General features: G+C 35.0%; 1 pseudogene; it reads right to left on the bottom strand.

Annotated features, from left to right (window-relative positions):
• Positions 1 to 1,926: 1,926 nt before the first annotated feature.
• Positions 1,927 to 2,045, bottom strand: LOC145252922 (5S ribosomal RNA; annotated as a pseudogene).
• Positions 2,046 to 22,256: the final 20,211 nt, after the last annotated feature.

Genomic DNA, 22,256 nt, shown 5'->3' with positions numbered 1-22,256 from the left:
CTTACAGATGTTTTGTTTGATGACACTTTTGCCAGACCAACAATATTATCATTGAGCAAGTGACCGATATGAGAGGAGGATTACATTTTTTAGACCAAGAAGAATTAGTAATTTTTTGTCACCAATTTATTGCTGGCCAAACTCAGGCAGAGAAAGGAAATAGCCTTTACTGTAGCAAGTTCTAGAATTGCTGCAACTTTACTCTCTGGAGATCGAACATCTCACACATCATTCAAGCTTTCTTTGGATCTGAGTACAAACCATACATCTGTTTGCAAAATAAATAAAAATTCTGGTATTACCGAAGTTTTCATAAGATCATCTTTAATAGTGTTGGACAAAGTTACTTATAAAAAAAAACTCTAAAGAACACAGTAGGATTTGCGTAATTCCAACTGTTTGATGGGAAGTGCGACTGTAGTGCTTTCAAGTAATTTTAGCCAAACTTTGATGGTTATTCCTAGGAGAACTAAGGCAGAGGATTTGAAAGCATGTTTGAAATCCTCTGTAATGTGGAAACATGTCAAGCATTTAAACCTTTCTACATATATGAGAACACATTTGCATGGATTAATTTTTTATTTTTATTTCGGACTATTAGTCTCATCTTTATTAGTTGTTGTTTTTGGATCTTTTTATTGGTTCACAACGTTTCGGCCAACTTCCTCTGGCCTTCGTCAGGTGGTAACGAAGGCCAGAGGAAGTTGGCCGAAATGTTGTGAACCAATAAAAAGATCCAAAAACAACAACTAATAAAGATGAGACTAATAGTCCGAAATAAAAATAAAAAATTAATATATAATGCTCATCTAAAAAAAAAAAAAAAAAAATGAATTCCAATTAAAGAATAATATATATATACATTTACATGGGGATTTTCTGTCTAGACAATTTTCTGACACCCTTTTGAGACTTTGAGAAGGTAGACTGCATATGAATTGGAAAGGTAGAAGAAATTTACCAGAAATATCCACTTTGGTTAACTCAGTTGAAGAACTAATTGAAAAGTTTTTTCATCATTAACTTCAAATTTTATGAATCAGGATTTGCTGTGTGAAAGAGTAATGGTGGCACCAAAATAATTGCAATAAATTGTTTGAATGATAGACTTGTGAAAATGTTGCCAGGAACTGAGTATAATTATAAATCCATAGACTCTGTCGTAGAAGATTCTGAAATAGTCAATTATCCAATTGGATTTTTGAATTTCTTCGAGCCCAAAGGTGTTTCTCTCATTGTCTTTTATTGAAACTAGCTGTTCCGGACATGCTTCTGCGCAACTTCTCAAGACTCGTTATAAAAAAATATAAGAAATGTTTTAAAGACCACAATAACTTCTGGTTGTGGAAAAGGCGAAGATGTTTGTATCCCTTCAAATTCATTTAATACCTTCCAACTTGCTTTTTGAGTTCAAACACATTCAGTTTCCCATACGTTAATCGTTTGCAATGCCTATTAATAAGACACAAGGTCAGACACTAAATGTTCCTGGTTTACATTTAGAAAAGGCTTGTTTTTTTTTATATGAACAGGTATATATATCGGTGCTCCTAGGGTGGAAAGTACGAACAAACTTTTTCATATTCACTCATAATGATAACACTAGAAATATTATCTATAAGGAAGAGTTTTTCGGAGAAATTAACCAACTAATAAGGGAGCATTGTTCGCAAGTCGTTTATGACTCAGTCCTTGAATCATGAGAAAAAGATTTTACAAATCTTTGTAGAAAACTTCCCATATTAATTTAATGTGTGTGCAGTCAGCACCAACCCTATTCAGGGTTTAACCGGCTTCCTCCGAAGGAAGAAGTTTCATAGGAGTATGAAATTCACAAGCGGTTCTCAGTCGCATTTATATCCGCGTTAGAGGAGATGGCGGCGTTAGGTTTTTGCAACTTTTTGCAGGGAGGTGTCGACGTCCTCCTACATACAGCACCTGGATTTCCCAAATTGGTCACCCATTTTAGTAATGACCAGGCTCAACGTTGCTTAACTTCGATGATCTGACGGGAACCGGTGTGTCAACGTGATTATGCCGATTTAATGATTGAATGTAAATGCTTTTTTTTTTTTTTTTTTACATTTTTAAACAATGCAAATGTTGGGTATATTTTTCTCGTCGTAACTAAATAAATATTTCTGTTAGTCCTTGCTTATATCTTTAGTGTATTTTATACATCTCTTTTGTCTATCAATAAGTCATAAGGTTTCCCATACGTTAATCGTTTGCAATATCTATCAATAAGTCAAGTTCAAACACTACAAGTTGTTGGTTGCATTTAGAAGAGGTTTGTTTTTCACACAGACAGCTATATATCGGTGCTTTTAGAGTACGGAGTAGAAATATTATCTACTATCAGACTATCCGTCATTGCCCGGTCGTAAAATACGCTTAAATATGATATTTTAATTAATGCAGCTTTCGTATAAGCATGCCACCTGGAATTGCCCGGTCGTAAAATACGCTTAAATATGATATTTTAATTAATGCATGTTTCATAGTTATGATTATGTTATATTGTACCCAATATATAGTAATGATTTTAAACTAAAAAAAAAAAAAGAAATGACTCGTGCGCAACGACCGAGAATCGAAACTAAACGTTTAGCTTAGGATTTACTTTTATCTTTTACATTAATGCCTGAGCTATGTAAACATGTTTGCTGCAACGCTAAAAATTAAAACATGAACCAATAGCTACTACGTTACGCATGCATATTCGTAATGCCGTCGTTCGACCTTCACCTGGCTAATTCCATTTTTTTTTAAAATTTTCACACCTATGCACCGATTTTCCACGGCTAAAACTCAAATATAAAGTTTCGCATGCGTTCCTATATATTAAGTTTCATGTCTGTAGACCTAAAACTAACAGAGGAATTTGGTAGGCAAATTTTTAAAAAGAAATATATACACACATACATAAATGTATATAGAAAGAGTTTGTGTTTACTATAATCTTTTTACACAAATATTACACAAGTATAAATCATGTAGAATATCTACATGAATATAATTACATGTAAGAGTTAACTAAAGATGATTGCCCATAGGAAAACTGGAAAAAAAAAACTAATAGGGAATTAATTAAAATGAATGTTTAAAAGAATATGCAAATTAGCTAGATCTTTTGCAGATGAATGCAATTCCACAACCCATATAGAACAAAGTTGTATTTTCTTTCTAAATAAATAGAAGAAAGGGCTTTTAATATGTATAGCAATACGCACAAAGAAATAGGAGTATAGAGTATGATTACTATTATGGTTACTACTCACTAGAAGCTTTCACACAGTGCTCAATCTAAGAATTATTTTTATCTTTGAAAACAGCCTGTGGTATTCCCTGGAGACTGACAACAAGTTTCCATAGATTTTTAGTCCTCTCCACCTCTTTCGACAACCTTGCAAATTAATTTGCGTTATCGCAGTATCTATTGATTTCTCACTGGTTTTCGCTGGTATATACGCGGCAATAAATGTCCCCAAGGAGGTCTGATTAGTGCTTTCTCTCCTCGGTCTTTCCATCCTCCTTGACCCTTTATATTTATTTGGTGCGGCCACAGTTTATGATGACGAAGAAGAGAAAGGGAGGGAGCGAGGGCGCAGGGGTTTAACTTGCAATTATACAATTATACATTTTTTATTTACATGATCACAAGTTGTGCTTCTTTTTGTTTCACCTCTCTATTAGTCTCTCTATATTTTTTTACATATGCATAACCACTTATCAAGGCCAAGAGAACCACTCGAGGATAAGAGTTAAAGAGTGTACAGTAGAAATTGGACACTATAGTAATCGTTAGTAATGGAAATTCGGTAACTTTGTTAACTAATCAAAAGCTTGTTTACATTAGACTTGAAGACAACCATATTGTAGTCAGCTGGAAAGTAGGAAAACGGAAGACAATTCCACAGGCGTGCAGTTCTAAGAAAGAAGCTTTATTCATGGAATATACGTTTAGGTTTAGGCACAGATAAAGAGTGGGGGAAATTATTGATAGTGTTTTCTGCTAGATCGGTGTTTCTTGTGAAAGTTTGGCGAGGGGGACCATAGATTGGAGCTCAGTCGAGCACTTGCCATGAAAATAACGATACAGCAGAGACAAACTCGCAACATCTCTTCTGTGAGAAAGATATTGCAGGGAAGAGAAAATGACATCCCCTACGAGGCTACGAAGTCTATTTTGAACTCTATCAAAATGTCCGGCCAGCGACCGCGAATCATGTGTTTTCCTTAATATTTAAGCTGTTTCCATTATTGTTATTCGCTGTATCTTATCAGCCATTCCTCAGATTCCAATATAGCCTATTCTTTTCTCGAAGTTTTCGGTATTGTTCCTAGCGCTCCTAATATTATTGTTATATATATATGAATCAGCAGTGATCGTCAAGTTCTCTTATGTATAAACGAAAAGTTATTTCATTTTAAAATGAACACGAGACACTTTTTTTAATACAGATTTGTTTATTTACACTTTACCCTTCAAAAATGACAGTGATAACCATCCTGATAGCGCGGTGGAGGTTAGTGAAAGAAGGTGGGTCGCAGAACTCTGTGTCAACCTGTATTTTCGCTTTGTGTCTGCTCCGCTGCCTTCTCTCTGCTCTTTTTATTTATATCACTTTGACCTGTTGACCTTTTCCTCGCCAGATTATTTATTGTTTTGCAACTTTCTGGGTCATAATTCTTGTAGATTGACCTGTTTACCTTATTTTCGCCAGCTTTTGTTTATTGTACTTTTTGCTGGTTTTGGTCTAACCCATTTAATATCGGTTAGCTTTCCTGGCCGATTGACGTAATATTTACGCCTTCCCAGGCATCATGGATATAGGTCGTTTTAAATCACGGGATTTCTCATTGTGTTCTTTTGATTGCCCGGACACACCTCCGTAACACTATTACAGGTCACCTTTCCTGGGATTGACTTATTGTGTTCTTTGATTGCCCGGACACCTCTCCCTAACATTATTAGTGTTATCTTGATTTTCTTTTTCTTCCATATCCATTCGAGCTCTCTGGCCCGTTCTGCGTATTTGCGCCACTTCTCTATTTGTTTGATCTTCACTCGCTGGCAAGATTTTTCCTTCTTGTTAATTATTATGACATCCGCTCTTCTTGCTTGGATGGGTTTTCAGTTTGTATATCCGTGTCCAATAGGATTTATGACTTTCATTTTCAAGCAATGCTGCCGGTTTGTGCTTGTACCATTTGTTAGTGTTTTCAAGAGGCAGTTGTTTGAATAATTACCACTGTACTAACTTCCTCACTTGATAGTGTCTATTCTTATACTCTTTTTGGGCTAGTTTGCTACATTCGCTTAATTGTGATTTATTGTTTTGTCTCCTTGTCCACAGAGCCAGTATTTACTATTTTCTTGTGTCTTGTCGATCATTGCTTTGATGTGGCTTGTTCTGATAGCATTATTGTGTGAGGCTGTTATGAGGGATTCAATTTCTCTATTTAGGTTTCTGTTTGGTAGCCATGTCCAAGTGTTTTCGTTAGTCTCGTTTTTATCATCCTCATAAATCGTCCGTGTAGCTGTTTCTCTTTTCATTTTTCTTTTTTCATCTTATCTCTTATCTCTACCTTTTTCTGTCTTTTAATTTTTCGTTAGTCTCTCTTGCTGCGATAATAATTCTTCCGGCGTTCTGCATTATGTATTTTCTACTTCTTTTTGGTGTCATTTACAGTCTTATATAAGAAACAAGTCTTATTCCACAGTCACGTAGAGTCGGTGAGTATCATCCTTTGGATGTAGTGCATTGTACATAGTCATGAGTTTCCTGGTGTTCTGCTCAAGTTGCCTCAGTTCTTCTTTAGTCCACCCTTTAAACGATCCGGAGTATCTTACTAGTGACAATGCCCATATTATACCTTTTATTAGGTTTTTACTATATAGTTTTCTTGTCCTTAGTGACACTTCAAAATTTCGCTTTCACTTCCGTTAGTGTCTCCTTCAAGGACTCCTAAATATCATGTCAATTTGGCTGGGTCGTTTCATGCCTTCCGTTGCCTCGAGTTTACCCCTTCTCATTATCTGGTTAAAGATACTGATTGTTTTTATTAGAATCTCTAGTTCGTTCTTCATTTTTGCAAACAGTCCCAGGTCATCCATGTACATTAGGTGGTTCATTCTTTTATCTGTATTAGTGAATTCGTATCAAGCTAGAAATTGAGCAGAACTAGATTATTTAAGAGAACGTCTTACCAAGAACGTGTTTACATCTGACATGTTGTAGTCATATGGAAAGCGGTCCCACGGAATAGAGTTTCATAGTACAGAAACATGGAATTTGCGTTTAGACTTAGACACATATTGAGAAGTCGGGAATTTTTTGGCAGTGGTTGTAGTTAGGCGAGTATTTCTTGTGAATGTTTTGCAAAGGGGACCATGGATTGGAGCTCACTCAAGCATCTGCCTTGAAAATAACGAGAGAGTAGAGATAAACTCACAACGACTCTTGTGAGAAAGAATTTGCAAGGAGTATCATATACGAAAAGGATTCTCTGACTACCTCCTGCCCAGACGTGGCAACAGACTCCATTTTAGGACGTATTTGACTCTTATGTAAGCTAAAAATTACGTCTGGTGGGGTAATTATTTACTTCTTTTCTTTTACTCATGTTCACCCCTTACAATTAGGGACCATGCATAGGAAAGATTAACAAGATGTTGGTTTACGTTACATTTAAATTTCTACACACCAGTACAGTCAAGGAAGCAGGTAGCAGGAAGGGAATTCCAAAGTCTAGCTGTTTTAGGGGAAAACTATTAGAGTAGAAAGCTTTTTAGTACTTCGGGACCTCAACAGTGAAGGGGTGAGATTCTGCCGCTAAGCGGGTTTGTCGGGGATATTTACGTCGAGGGGGCACACGTGCAACGAGTTCATCAGAGCACATTCCATTAAAATATTTGTAAAACAGGCACAGAGATACAACATTGGTGCGATGGGACAGGGGTTGGAGCTTAGTTGACAAAATGGAATCTATTAGACTGAAAACTTTTTTGGACCTTATCCAAAAGGGAGAGGTTAGTGGTAGATGCACCAGCCCCGATATGTCAACAATACTACATGCATGGGAGAATGGTGGTCTTGCAATGCAACGAACATACCCTTCTTAGAATGAAGCTGTTAAAAGATTGAAAGTAGTCGATACTGGAATAATACGTTTTCCATGATAACTAATATAAATCGAAACTATTGTACTTTGGTTGTTCTATTTACTTCTACTTATACATAAAAGATATACTGTCTGTCCGCATGTGCGCGAGTGTGAGTTCGTTTCCTATGGACGCCAAACTGCACCGGTCGATTTTTTTGAAATTTCACAAAAAATGTGCTTTATGTGTCAGGGAGTCTTAGTTTTTTTTTATTTATTTATCAGAATGCCCTCGATAAGTACTGAAAATCGATAATCGAAAAAATCCGGTTAAAGGCGGAACAATCCGATTTTGACCAAAAGTAACACCATTATACAGCCTAACATCTTAATTGCATTTAAAAAGTTTATCATCGCACAAGCATACGGGCCTGGCGTATAAATCAACAGTAAGCTCATTGATAAACAGGGGCGCATTTGAAATAAATGTTTCTGTTTAGAGCACAATTGAACCATGATACGAGTACTTGACTTTTACTTTTTAAACTTTAATTCAAGCTATTATATAAAAATAATTTTATAATTTTAACAGTATGTTCTCTACAGTGCAATGTAGACTGCAATATATTGTTGACTAAGTGACTGTGGGGAGGCATGTGGAACTTCCTCCAGATGCACCGCTTCGTCTAGAGTAGGCAATGCATCGATTGGATGGAAAAATGTGTGATTTCAGCCATTTCAATGATAATAAACGTATTTGAAGTGTGAATTATTCGTTAATCCTCATTAAATCCTGGGCAACATCGGTTTTTCCTGCTAGTTATAAATAGATACAATTAGACACAGCCACAACGTAACTAAAGGTACCTACTGATGATGATGATGATGATGATGATGATGATTCCTTCTACTAAATCCTCCCCGATGATGATTCTGGTCGTACCATGATGCTTTGCATAGAGTTGGCGACTTGAAAAATTTATTTCCCATAGAAATTGATGGAGAGGTGATCTGCAAACGGAAATAACAGATATATTTTATTCAAGAGATTCTGAATAGAATCCCGATTCCACTACGCACCCATCAACCGTCCGAGCCTATCCTGCACCGAGAATGCTCCGTTTCGCGAGTTTTCCATTGAATAAAACACAGAAAGTCCAATATTCTAAATAAAACAAGTTACGTGACTCAAATAAGAGTAACATCTCGACTTACAATTGACATTTTCCCCAAATCCGGCATCGTACCACTATTACTACTACTACTACTACTACTGCTGCTGCTGCTAAAGCTAATAATCTGTATAGCAATACCGTAGTATCTTTAACGTACGTGCGTACATGTATCACGGTTTCCATATTATAAATTATTCGATCGGGAGATCCTATTTATTAAAAAGGAGAGTAGAAGGTTATAACAGACTACGAACAAAAAATTAGCATATCTCTATACTAATTTAATGTTTTTAGCATGTTATTACATTCTATCCTCTTTTTTAATAAATAGGATCTCCCGATCGCAGAAAACACAATATAAAAAGAAAAATTAAATTAAAAAAAGAATATGTCGCCTTTGGACGGTACGTGAAACTAAAATATGCGTTCGTGGTCTTCTGGCTAGGACCAAAGGGTAGTATGTGTTATTTCTAATGATATTGTAGTTTCCGTTCACGTCGGGCGTCCATACAATGGAAATATGTCACAGATCCATCTATAAAGATATTGGAAATAAACCGTAATAACCAGATATATTCTGACACTACATTAACCAAATTACTTAGATAAATACTTTCTTAAATGTAGTTTAAACAAAAGGGCTACAATAATATCTACATAAGATCTACATTCATACGGGACGTCCACAGAATTCCAAGCAGCAACATATTACATACGAAAGATGCCGCTGTGGAATTTCCACAGGACCCGCTAGTGAGAAGAATTCTTCAAAAAGTATAGAATAATCAATTTATGTCGTTAGCTGTTTCGGTTGCTTTTTATTGTGGTATTTTAGCGCGATTTCGAAGTTAAATCTCTCACAATGCATTTCAATTTCTTCCAAAATTATTCTTCCATTGTTTTTAGTGAAGTTCTCTGGAGTATGCAAATGAGTCCTTATTCCTTTGAGTTTTTCCTTTCTTTTTACTGTGAGTTCAAGAAGTATAAACCGATGAGAATTCAAATGTTAAGGTCCTGGATATGACCTTAAACTATATCCGATGGTGAGGCCCCAGCTTGCGGGTTTGGGGGAGTGTGGAACCACCCTTTAATTGTCATTGCTCCCAGGTCCACTCTGACCCGGAGTGGTAGTACCTGCTGGGGTCCCAACTATGGGTTAAATAGAAACTGACTTGCAAAAAAAAAAACATATATTCTATTAAAAAAATTTTCTTCAAAATCACCGGATTCGGCATTAAATAACATGAAAAAGGTTGATATGCCGTAAAACAAAAACAAGCAACCAATCAAATGTTAAGAAAGTACGCGGTACCTTCAATAAGTTTCCAGACTGTTTTTGTACAGACCTTTAAAATTGTCGTAGACTCTTGACAATTCAGTATCTTATTGCTATACATCTTATGAGATGGGTGACAAATAGGTATGATTTCTGGCTCAAATGAACAGCGAAAGCAGGGATTTGAATGTTATATGAAAGGGCTGTAAATAAGAAGACATACTTGATAAGTGAAGCTGATATTGCGAAAAGGCTAGAATCGAACCCCGTAGGCAAGTGTTAAACATAATGGATAATTGGAATCTTAGAAATTCAAACGATTGTAAATTCTTTTAGAAATAGTGAAATATTATTAATGTCAGAAAAAGAGTCGATTGTCCATTCTTTTAGAAATCTGGATATTAAAAATGTCAGTTAAAAGAATGGACAATGCGAATTAAAAAAATATTGTTTAAAAATAGGTATTTAACCAATTAAACAATTAGAATTGAGAATTCTTTGTTGCCAAAAGTGTGTTGGACGGACATTGTAGAAAACGTGATATAGTCACGTTGGTCGACCGTGCACTTCTGACGTCATAAACAAAGGAGATTTCTCGATATATTGAATCTGTGGGTTCGAAGTTAGGGAGTTGATGAGTGAGAGCCAGAGAGAGAACCAAGATAAATCGAGAGGAGAACCCCTTCAAAGCGAAGGAAGGAAAGTAGACCATATAGCCATACAAACTGAATTCCTGACATCATCATTCACCGGTTTAATAATAAAGATAGTATCTAATGTTTTGTAACTGTTGTTCGTGTCGTATTTCTACCAACGTGAAAAGTAAATGCGTTTTATCATCATCTTGTAACGAAATTTGTACAACCTTTTCAATTATTACGTTTCCTCCCCACCATCAACAGTAATGTGTCTCCCCCTGTGTTAATAAGAACTGTTATAAATGTCTCACCCTCATCATCATCACCATCATTATTCGTGTATTATGAGTCCCCGTTATACGTATCCTCGTTATACCTGACTTCAATATGAACTCCCGTCATATTTAAATATGTACCCCCTATGCAACAGGAATACACTCTACTAAAGCCTGATTGTCACAGCTCTTGAATTTCAAAAATCCTATCTGGACATGACGACACTTTAGGAGAACGATAGGCAAAAAAATTATGTTTCAACTTTGTAAAGATGTTACAGAAACGAACGGAATACTCCAAACTGCTTTTGGACCATCTTGTATGAATCGAGCATCAGTTTTTGAGTCGCATAAGAGATTCAAGAAAGGCAGGAAACTGTGTGAAGGATAATGAGAGGTGTGGGAGGAGTAAAGAAGTCAGTACACCAGAGTTGATTGATCAAATAAATAATTTTATGAATAAGGACCGTCATGTGTCTATAGAGACAATAAGTGCACAGTTTGATGTCAGTGTGGGAACTGTACACACAATTATTCGCGAGGAACTGAAGATGCGGAATATTTGCGCGGAATTTATTGTCATAAACTATTTGATCAAGCTGGCATCAAGACAGTTCCTCAAACTCCCTATAGTCCAGAACTTGCTCCCTGTGACTTTATGTTATCCCATAAGCGCAAGGAAAACCTTAAAGGCTTTCATTATGAAAAAAATAAGAAGATGACAGAGGCTATGACAAGGGTCATTAACACATTAAAAAAAGGGACTTCAATGGAGCCTTCCAGAAGTTGTTGGAACGGTACAACAAGTAAATTACAGCCAGAGGAGATTACTTCGAATGGGACTAGAGTTTCCTGTGTGTACTTTCAATAAAATTGCCCATACGAAAAAAGTCTGAAAACTTCTTGAAGACACCTCGTATACCTGGACGGCGAATCTATTGACGTTTTCGAAAAGTCTTTTGGTACTTTGTTAATACGATTGGAGCAGTATGACTACAAGGAGTGAATGGATTAAGGAGAATTTTCACGAAACTGATTTTCGTATCCTTATTTAAGAGCAGAGTCATGACAAGTTGCTACAGAGAGCCCTAAGCCATTAGAATTTTATATATATATATATATATATATATATATATATATATATATATATATATATATATATATATATATATATATATATATCCCATTCGTTGGGTTCCTAAATTAGATCTTGCTATTTCTTTGTAACGCAATACTTAATTTTTAAAAGTTAGCTGAAAAAAATACACACATACATACTATATATATATATATATATATATATATATATATATATATATATATATATATATATATATATATATATATCAGGGGCGGGGATGGGATTAGTGCCACTCGTGTCCGGCACGACTAATAACTCGGAAAAAATAGATCGTCTGGCCAGAGAAATGTAGCCGAGAAGCGAGAAATTATTAAAGTTGGGCGCCCAACTCCTTTATTGGTGAATAAGGTTAGAACTCGTTCGTTCCAATCCAAATGGTTTAATGACATTGACTGGTTATGTGTGAGTAAATCCGAGGAAAAACTCTATTGTTGAAATCTGAGGAAAAACTCTATTGTTGACCTTGCTTGCTTTTCACGCCTGAATCAGGACAATCATGGACTGATACTGGCAAGGTATGTTAGTCAATCTGTGCTATACAATGGAGAGTCACGCAATAGCAACTATGATGACTTACTTTGGGTCCACAGACCACGGGTTGGGAACTGAAGTTGACAGAGGGCAGTGAGGGGCACGAGTAGCAATAATAGGCTGGAGTCGCCACTGATATATATATATATATATATATATATATATATGTATGTATGTATGTATGTATATGATTCCTGTCGAACAAGAAAACTTTTGTAAAGTATAATTTACAGTCTTAAATTGTGGTCTTATATACATATATATATTTAAGACAGACGCGCGTGCACGCACGCACGCACACACACACACACACACATATATTTGATGACAAGTAATGATTATGATAACAATTATGCTATGATTATTATGATGATGATGATAATTATGCTAATAGTGATAATGATGATGATGATGATGATGATGATGACATATGCTGTTTGTTATTAACTGTGCAATACTGAATTATTTAGCAAGCATAGAATATAAATGGAAATCTGTGTTTATTCCTCTCGTCGTGATTTAGTAATTGTTTGTCTGGCGGAAGCCATAATTGCACCCTTTATCAAAAAGCGAAATTTAGTGTTGATGAATCTTCATTTACGACACGGCCGTAAATGAGAACGCGGGATAGGAGAAAATTACCAAGAATTAAAAAATAAAAAATAAAAGAAAATACCGAAGGCATTTTTAAAACACGCGAAATTAGTGTTTCCAAATTAATTGCTCTCCAAAAATTAAACTGAAACGGACGTCAAGTTTAAACATCGACAAATCACGATCGCAAATGACAAGGTATGTCTGAAAAGTATCGGTACTAGGTGGCTGCGTTCTCTGTGAGCGATTGGCGAAAACAGCATAGATAGGTTTTGTTATTTGATCAAAATGATGGCAATGTTCGTACATCGCTTGATCCTGCAGTTATTCTGTGAGTCCTGAGATGGCTCATTTGTTTGATTCGGGCTCTGAAGTATCTCCCGTATGCGAGGCACCTGAGAGATGATCCTGTGGAAGAGGTGTTGAATGCTCTGCCTAATAGCACTGTCCCTCTTGTGTACTTGAATGCGTGTAGAGTCAGCTGTTGTGGCATTTTCAAAACGTAAGCTGTCATTGAACCGTTTCTGCTGTACTCCTACGGTTCTTTTTACTTTTTTTTACACGGGGGTCACTACTTATCAAGGCCCGAAGGCCACTCAGGGATAAGGGTTATTGCGTGTACAGTAATCAATGAGATAGTATTGTAGTAATCATTAGTATTGGTGGTTTTGATAGAGGGACATACTTAAGTGGGCTTTATGTCAGGAGTTTGTTTATGTTGGACTTAAAGACGTCCAAGTTGTAGTCAGGTGGGAAACAGGCAAGCGGCAGAGAGTTTCACTGGCGTGCAGTTCTAAGAAAGAAACTTTGTTCATGGAATCTACGTTTGGATTTAGGCACAGATAAAGAGTGGGGGAAATTATTGACAGTAGTTTCAGCTAGACGGGTGTTTCTCGTGAAAGATTGGCGAGGGGGGACGAGGGATTGGAGCTCAGACGAGAACCTGCCATGGAAATAACGATAAAACAAAGACAGGCTCGCAACGTCTCTCCTGTGAGAGAGAGGTTGCAGGGAAGAGAAAAGGGCATCCCCCACTAAGCCACGAAGTCTATTTTGTACTCTGTCAAGGCAAGATAGGCTGTTTTTAGCAGCTCCTGCCCAGATGTGGCAGCAGTACTCGGGTTCATTTAAACCTGGAATCATAAAAATTGGTTAGTCATCTTATAAGATGTTTAGCAATAACATACTGAATTTTTAAGAGTCTACGACAATTTCAAATGCTTGTACAAAAAATTCTGGGAACTTATTGGAGTCACCCTATATGTATACTTGAAGTTTGTTCTGTAGCCGAATTTATGTTCGCTTTCACATAGTAAATCAGAGACGGTCAAAGACAGTGCTAGCTTCCGCCATCTTGCAGTCGACTTCATCGTGCATGTGTACTGCCCTTGACAGGGTACTGTCTAAGAAAGTGAATTTTGAAATGATACCTCGCGAGAAAATACATGTTGTGTTAGTTATCTACAACCATTGCAGTTCGGTTACACATGCTCCGGTGTACATCACTTCTAAACCATAACACTAAACGTGTTCACAAGTTTCTGAGCCATCGCCATCTCTAAAACGAGAACACTACTGCATTAGAATATTCTTCTTATTCCCCAGATCTTTGGCCTGTGGCTTTTTTCGTTTCTTCAAATTAAGGGCGTTCATAAGGCGTACTTAATTATACATTTTCTTATTTCAGTAACTTCATTTCAATATTTCATCTAAGATATTGGAATTCTCTTCCTAGTGCTTGTTTCCCTGAAGGTGTTTAAGTAGCTAACAAGGCAGACTGAAAACCTGGACTGGCTGAGTTCGAATCCAAGTTCAATTAATACCTGATAATAACCGGTGGTGTTCTTTGAAGTCTGTATAACACGTCTCCCAATATTTCTTATCTCCAAATAACTTTGCGTCATAACAACAGCCATTTACCATTGGTTTCTAACTGATAATATCCATTCTTTGCTTAACTTAAGTGAGAATCGTGATTATGCCAGGTCAGTACTAGATGGGTGACAAATTTGGGAATTCAAGGCGCTGTATGTAGGAGGACGTCGACACCTCCCCGCAAGAGTTGCAAAACCCAACGTCATCATCTCACCTAACGGAGATATCCATAATACTGGGGCTCGCTTGTGAATTTCATATTCCCATGGATTTTTTTCCTTTGGAGAAAGCCGGTTAAACCTGCGTACGGTTAGTGCTTTTTCCATTATTTTCCAATGTCGATTTGTCTTCACTGGAATTTGGATGGCAATACTGTTTCCGCAATGTCCAATATTCGCACTCATCCAGTTGAGGTCTGGTTAGTGCTTTTCCTTCGTGGCCTTCCCGTTCACGGCTATTTAACGTAGTACCAGACAATTTGATAAAAAAAATTGTCGTAAAAGTTTAATTTAACTTGTAAATACTATAAAATGCGCAGTAACAAAGTGCACAAACACCCAAATGATTTTGTTTTAATTTAATTTTATTTATTGTGCAATGATTTATATCAGGTCTAAATAGGTTAAACTTTAAATTAACTTGAAAATACTTTTTTAAAAACGTAACATTATTTTTTGTTTCTTTTACTCAGGAAAAAATCCTATGAAAAAAATTTGATGGACTATTTTTTTAAATTCGTAGTGATGGACTTTGTTTTTTATTTTTTAAAAGCTTTTTTTATTTCGAATTATTTAATCAAGTAAAAATTCCATTTTTTTGTACTTGATTACTAAACTAAGAAAAAAATAACATGGTAATTTTACAACTGACTTTTCTAAAAGTAGGGCGTAAAGCAGATTATTAAACACCAAAAATTAAATAAATCCATAAATCTAATCCGATAAATAAAAATTCAGAATTAAAAATTAAAAATTAAAATTAAATAATTTAATAATTAAAATCTTTTTCTTATTTCGAATTATTTAATCTTTTTCTTATTTCGAATTATTTAATCTTTTTCTTATTTCGAATTATTTAATCAAGTATACATTCCTTTTTTTTTTACTTTATTACTAAACTAACCCCCCCTCAAGAAAAGGTAATTTTACAAATGATTCTGAGGGGTGGGCTTAAGCAGATAATAAAATAAAAAAAAATCATAAAAAGCTTATAAGATAAATAAAAATTAAAAATTTGTATATTAATACGCTTGTCCGTACGCCCGGTGTCACAAGCAAAACACCACATCACAAACATTAATTAATGAGAAACGAATTAGCTCCCTTTATAATCACTCTTTATCTCCTATATAATGAAATGACTGCAGAAATTCCCCTCTGGACCAAAGTAGGGTAGGTTTGGCACAACAGATGTCACATACAAATTCAATACATCTTATGTAGCTTTTGAACACCAGTTTAGACACATTTAGTAATGATATTAAGATGCTACATTACATCCTACAAGCAACACATGTAGCAGTCGCAACTAAGAGTCCCCATTTTGCTTTCTAAATATTTAGTCCTCCAACTGCTAACAGTTGTCACGGAAACTAATTCCGCATTTTCCACAGAATCTTTGCTTACGCCGAACGTAACTGACTTATAGCTACATAGACCTAGCATACTCTTTCCAATTTCCGATCCATATATAATAAAGGCTACTTTGTCAAGGTCTATCCATTCTGGTTGGCTGAGACCTGACAATTCTCATATTCCGTATTACAGTTATTAGCTTCATAAACGAACGCTTCAGAAAGTTTAAAATATAGCGTCGCCCTCTACAGGACGCAATAGTGCTAAAGGAACAAATGCAAACATAATAACTGCTCATAAGAAGAAAAATAAATACTGGTAACGTTACAATTATCTTCATTTTTATTAGATACTGACAACTTCCTTTACATGATTCATCGTGCATAAGTAAACAAAAAATACTTACATAACGTCTTTTAACAATCGATAATCGCAAACACACGTATCTTCTACATCCTTCTTCCTTTCTTTCCTTCTTTGTGGTCGTCGTATTATACTGTTTCATAAATACTGCAACATACGTGCACAAAAATGAAATATTTTTTAACTATTGATAATCGCAGAAACATATAGAATTATATCAATTTCTAATTTCTGATGAAATACTGCTAAAAACTTCAAAATTAAATACTGGAACCCTGGCACAAAACGTGTGAGAATTATCGACATCTTACCAAGCATTGTTAACTCCTTCCTTGCGCAGACGGACCAACAATAATATGTAAACAAACACATATTGCTCTTTTCTTGCAAAGACGGAACACTCTCAAAAATGTAAATCCAGCACAAAATACCGATACACAAAAGCATCCCCTAAAAACAGCCCTCAATATACAAAAAAAAAAAAAAAAATACGGATACCAATATTTAATTTTCGATTTTTGAGCGATTATCGACCCATTCTATATATTTTTTGCATTTACTATTGCTGCGACGAATTCAATTTACTTTTATATTATTAACCGATTACTCAGGCTTCAAAGCTGTTACTTATCATGTTCATACTTTCTTTTCAGAACAAAATAAATTTTTACAAATAAGTTAAAACGCCAAAATATTATGCAGGCAAGTTTTGAAGTGAATTTCATTGGCCACGAACACACTTATTTGCTATATATTTGTTTTTTTTTTACCACTTTTATTTTCTGGAGAGTATTTTATTTGATTTTCTTTTTCTGGCCGATTATCGAGACGTGCAGTCTCGATAAGTTTTTTTTTGTTTTTTTTATTCATGAATGTTATACTGATGGAATTATTGCGGTATTATTTAGAAAACCCATTCTTCACATGCAGAAGGAAGGGTGCTTTTTTATTGTTCTAAGTTAATAAAAAATGACCTAAAAATGGGATTTAATTTATTACTATTAGAGGAAGCTGTGAAAAAAAAATGACTTGAACAATGAACGGAAACAGCCACAACCACTACGACTGATTTTTATCACTCCCTAGAGTTAATATACAGTGAGATTCTCTAACTTCGCAAACTTCTGTTTTTACTTTCTATTATTATTCTAATCGACAACTTTTCGTATTTTTTTTATTCATACTGATTCACACATTCCCTTAATTGCTTCTTGTAGAATCAAACAGTACCTACAGGTTATCGACTAAAACCAGCACTAATTGCCAGTGAAAGCCTGATTATTTCATTTCCGCCATGGCCGCCAGTGTCCGCAAAATTCCAGGGACGGCAGTAGCCACTGACAACAACAGCAGTTTAATTTTTTACGATGGCGGTATTATGCTTCCACCGGGTAAGACCGGTTAACGGATCCTGCTAGTTAGTTAAAAATCATAAAAATCACTCTCTTTCCAAAAATTTTATTACCAGTATTACCTAATTATATGTTACGTTGAAATTAGTATAATTCCAACACATTTCCAGTGAAAACATTATTATCTATTTATATGTTATGTTGAAATGAGTAAAATTCCAACGCATAGCAAGCAAAAACATTATTACCTACTTAAGTGTCGAAATAAGTAAAACATATAGTTTTTGGTTCCATGTAGCGCTTCATGTTTTGTCTCTGCTGCAGTTTGTCTGGCCTGCGCTGATGGTTCATGCGTGTTAGTCTCTACATTCAAGGGGTTCCCTTAATATTTCAGCTGTTTCCATTATTATTGTTCGTTGTATTTTTCCAGTCATTCCTTTGATTCCAATTTTTCACATTCTTTTTTCAAAGTTTTTCGGCATTGTTCCTAGTGCTCCTACTATGATAGGTATTATTTTGATTTTCTTCATCTTCAATGTCCCTTTCAGCTCTTTGGCTAGCTCGGTGTATTTGTTCCGTTTCTCTTGTTCTTTGATATTTACCTCGTGGTCAGCTGGAACAGCAAAGTCTATGATTTGATAGAACTTTTCTTTCTGCTAATTATTACGACATTCTTACTTGGATGGGTTTATCTGTTTGTATTTCAATGCCCATATGCTTTTATGATTCTCATTTTAAAGTACTGTTGCCGACTTATATTTGTACAAACTTTTCTGTGCGTTCGAGATGCAGTTGTTTGCATAATTCCCATTGTATTACCCTTCCCACTTGGTCGTGTCTGTTCTTGTATTTCTTTTGGGCTAATTTGCTGCATTCGCTTACTATATGGTTTATCGTTTCGTCTCTTTATTCATAGCGTCTGCATTTACTGTTTTCTTGTGTTTTATCGATCTTTGCTTTGATATGATCAGTTCTTATCGAATTATTTTGTGCTGCGGTTATTAAGGATTCAGTTTTTCGACTCATGTGTCTTTTTCGCATCCATGCTCAAGTGTTTTCGTTATTCTCATCTTTTGTCATCCTTATGAATCTTCCATGTAATTGTTTTTCTTCCCATTTTCTTTTCTTGTCTTATCCTTTATCTCTCTGTTTTCTGTTTTGTCGATTTTTTCAGTGTCTCCCGCTGCCATGATTATCTTTTCCGTGTTTTGCCTTATGTATTTTTCTAATTCTTTTTTTTGTGTCATGCAATACAAACTAGTCCTCCCCGCTTTTTGTTCTTTTCACGTAGAGTCGATCTTAGGGTGTAGTGCATTGCGTATGGTCATTAGTTTCCTGGTCTTCTGATCGAACTGTCTCATTTCTTCTTTATTTATAGCTTTTATTAGATTTCTGCTGTATAATTTAGTTTCTAGAAGTTTTCTTGTTCTTCTGAAGTATTCCTTTCCAATACTCTCTTTCGTTTCTGTGGCTTTGATGGTGTCTGCTTCCATAACTCCCGAGTATTTATAGGCGTCTTGTTCCCCTATGGCCCTCATCTGCGTTTGGTTGGGTAGTTCCATGCCTTCTGCTGTCTCCAGTTTTCTCTTTCTTATAACTAGTAATGCGCACTTTTCCATACCAAACTCCATTTGGATATCCTGGCTGAAGATCATGGTAATGTCTACTAGTGGGTCTAGTTGTTTTTCGGTCCTTGCAAAAAAATTCAGGTCGTCCATGTACATTAGGTGGTTAATTTTTCCTCCTGTATTAGAGAACTTTTTCAGTATTTTGTTCATAGCCTGGTCGTAAATACGCTTAAATATGATATTTCCATTCTTGCAGATTTCGTATATATAGTATTATAGGGTTAATGTTCTAATGATTTGTATATATTATAAAGTTTCGATTTCAAAAATAAAAAAAATATATCTATATGACTTGGGTTCATCAGCTTGAGTCGAAACTGAAACGAAAACTTATGAAAAAAAAAATATATATATGCATAATTTGAGTTTCTTCAGTCATAATCGGAACCGAAATCAAAAGTTATGAAGAATTCTTAATAAAATTATTCATAAAAATAATAGATGACTTAAGTGCCATCAGCTATAATCGAAACCGAAACCCAAACTTATGAAGAACTCTTGGTAAAATTATTTATTTTAAGAAATAGAAGCCCATAACAATTAAACGACTCGGATGTAAGCGTGACACATTAAATAAATGAATAACACACACACATACACACACATACACACACTATCGTATTAATATATAGATTATTATTATTATTAGGTTTCTTTTGCTTCAAATTATCTTAATTTTGGCTTTCCATTTTTGTGCATCTTCTAATTTCGCAAAGATGACAGATCTGGTGACAGACTCCTAACCATTACATCACTTCTAATTTGTGTCCGTTTCTAAGCCACTCATTAGTATATGATGAACAAATTATCTTCCGGTTCATCAAACCTCAGCAATTATTCTGTGGAGTGGTTTGTATTTCAGGAACATAGTCAAATTGATTCGGCGTGTCACGAAAGATAAAAATGGAATTCAAATAAAATCAAAGAAACGATGTGTGTCTGACAGTTGGAGAAGTTCAATTTTCGAAAGGGGCACCACTCATTTTTAATTGTTTCTGACAGTTGCGATTTTATACAAAATGGATACAGAAAAGCTCGTGTAATTGATGACTGTCGATGTAAACTTTCTAGCGTGAAGCTGAATTCATGAACTCACCCACACAACATTCCAGATATGTGCCCCCCCCCACATATATATATATATATATATATATATATATATATATATATATATATATATATATATATATATATACACACATACTCGGTTTTTTTTATTCAAAAGTAATGGACTAGTGAATTCAACGAGGTTGTTAGATAGTGCTCAATAAAAAGAGCTGATAATACTTGTTTATTGTTATAGAAACATGCTCACATCCCGCTGCTATAAACAGCCACTTGTTTCAATCAAACAACAGATATCATCAGACAGCGACTTGACTATTCAAATGTTCAATCATTAATCTTATTCACTGAACATTTGAATAGTCAAGTCGCTGCCTGATGATATCTGTTGTTTGATTGAAACAAGTGGCTGTTTGTAGCAGCGGGATGTGAGCATGTTTATATAACAATAAACAAGTATATATATATATATATATATATATATATATATATATATATATATATATATATATATATATATATATATATAATATGAAAAGTCTACGTATGCTTCTAGGATAGTGGTTTAAAGGTTATGGAGAGTTTTGTGAAACATGAAAAACGATGTTACTTTTTGTATTTGATATTTTATTTTTTTAATTATTTTTTTATATGTCAAGCGGTCCTCCGCTTTTGGTCACAAAAAAGTATCGAAATGAAAATGAAAGACGTTGAACAAACTGAAAATTTGTAGAATGGACAACGTTAATTCCTAGCAATAATGTTCGAAAGAGTTCACATGAATTATTTTAGCCGTTTGCGGAAGAAGAATGTATTTTTTTTAATTATTTATTTATTTATTTTTTAATGTTGCAAGGTAATAGCGTTTAATTCAAACGGCAAAAAAGAGACAAAATTGATTTCAATATGTATAATGAAATTGAAACAAAATTGTTTAACAGTAAAAATAATATCATTAAAACTTATCATAATAATAGTACAATAAAGTATTTATAATTAAGGTGATAGTTTTAAATAATGAACCTTCCAACTAGAGCAGAGTCAGAGAAATATATATTTCTAAGTAAATAAAAAAAAAAATGAGCTCCGAGGCGGAGCCAATATTAACCGTATGTATCGCTTGAAAAAAACAACAATAACAAAAATCTAAATTTATAACCGATAAAAATAAACAGTATAATTAATCTAGGGATTATGGCCTAACGGTTAAGGCACCGGACTGTGGTAAATATGGTCTGAGGTTCGATCCCTAGAAACAGTTGAACTACGCTGATGAGAGGTAATGACCTTGAAACACGCGTATACGTAGATTACTGTTTTAAAAATAATAAATAAATAATATATATATATATATATATATATATATATATATATATATATATCTCGAAACGTCTGCCGACGAACTGCAAGCACTTGTGCCCCCACAACGTGAACACCCTCGACAGACTCGACAGGCTTCAAAATCACACCCCACACTGTAGAGACCCCTAAATGTAAAAGATCTTTTTTTTTAATTTTTTTTGAGTAGTTTCTTCCCCAGAACCGCTAGACTTTGGAATTCCATTCCAGGTCCCTGCTTCCCCAACTGTATTGACGTGCAGAAGTTCAAGTGCAACGTGAACCGACATCTTGCTTCCCAAATCCCTACATAGTACCCCAGTA

The sequence above is a fragment of the Euprymna scolopes genome, chromosome 29, assembly GCF_053919585.1.
Source record: "Euprymna scolopes isolate OS-2025 chromosome 29, ASM5391958v1, whole genome shotgun sequence".
NCBI classification, from domain to species: Eukaryota; Metazoa; Mollusca; class Cephalopoda; order Sepiida; family Sepiolidae; genus Euprymna; species Euprymna scolopes.
Note: the sequence above shows the minus strand (reverse complement) of the source record. Positions and strands in the feature narration are given on the sequence as shown.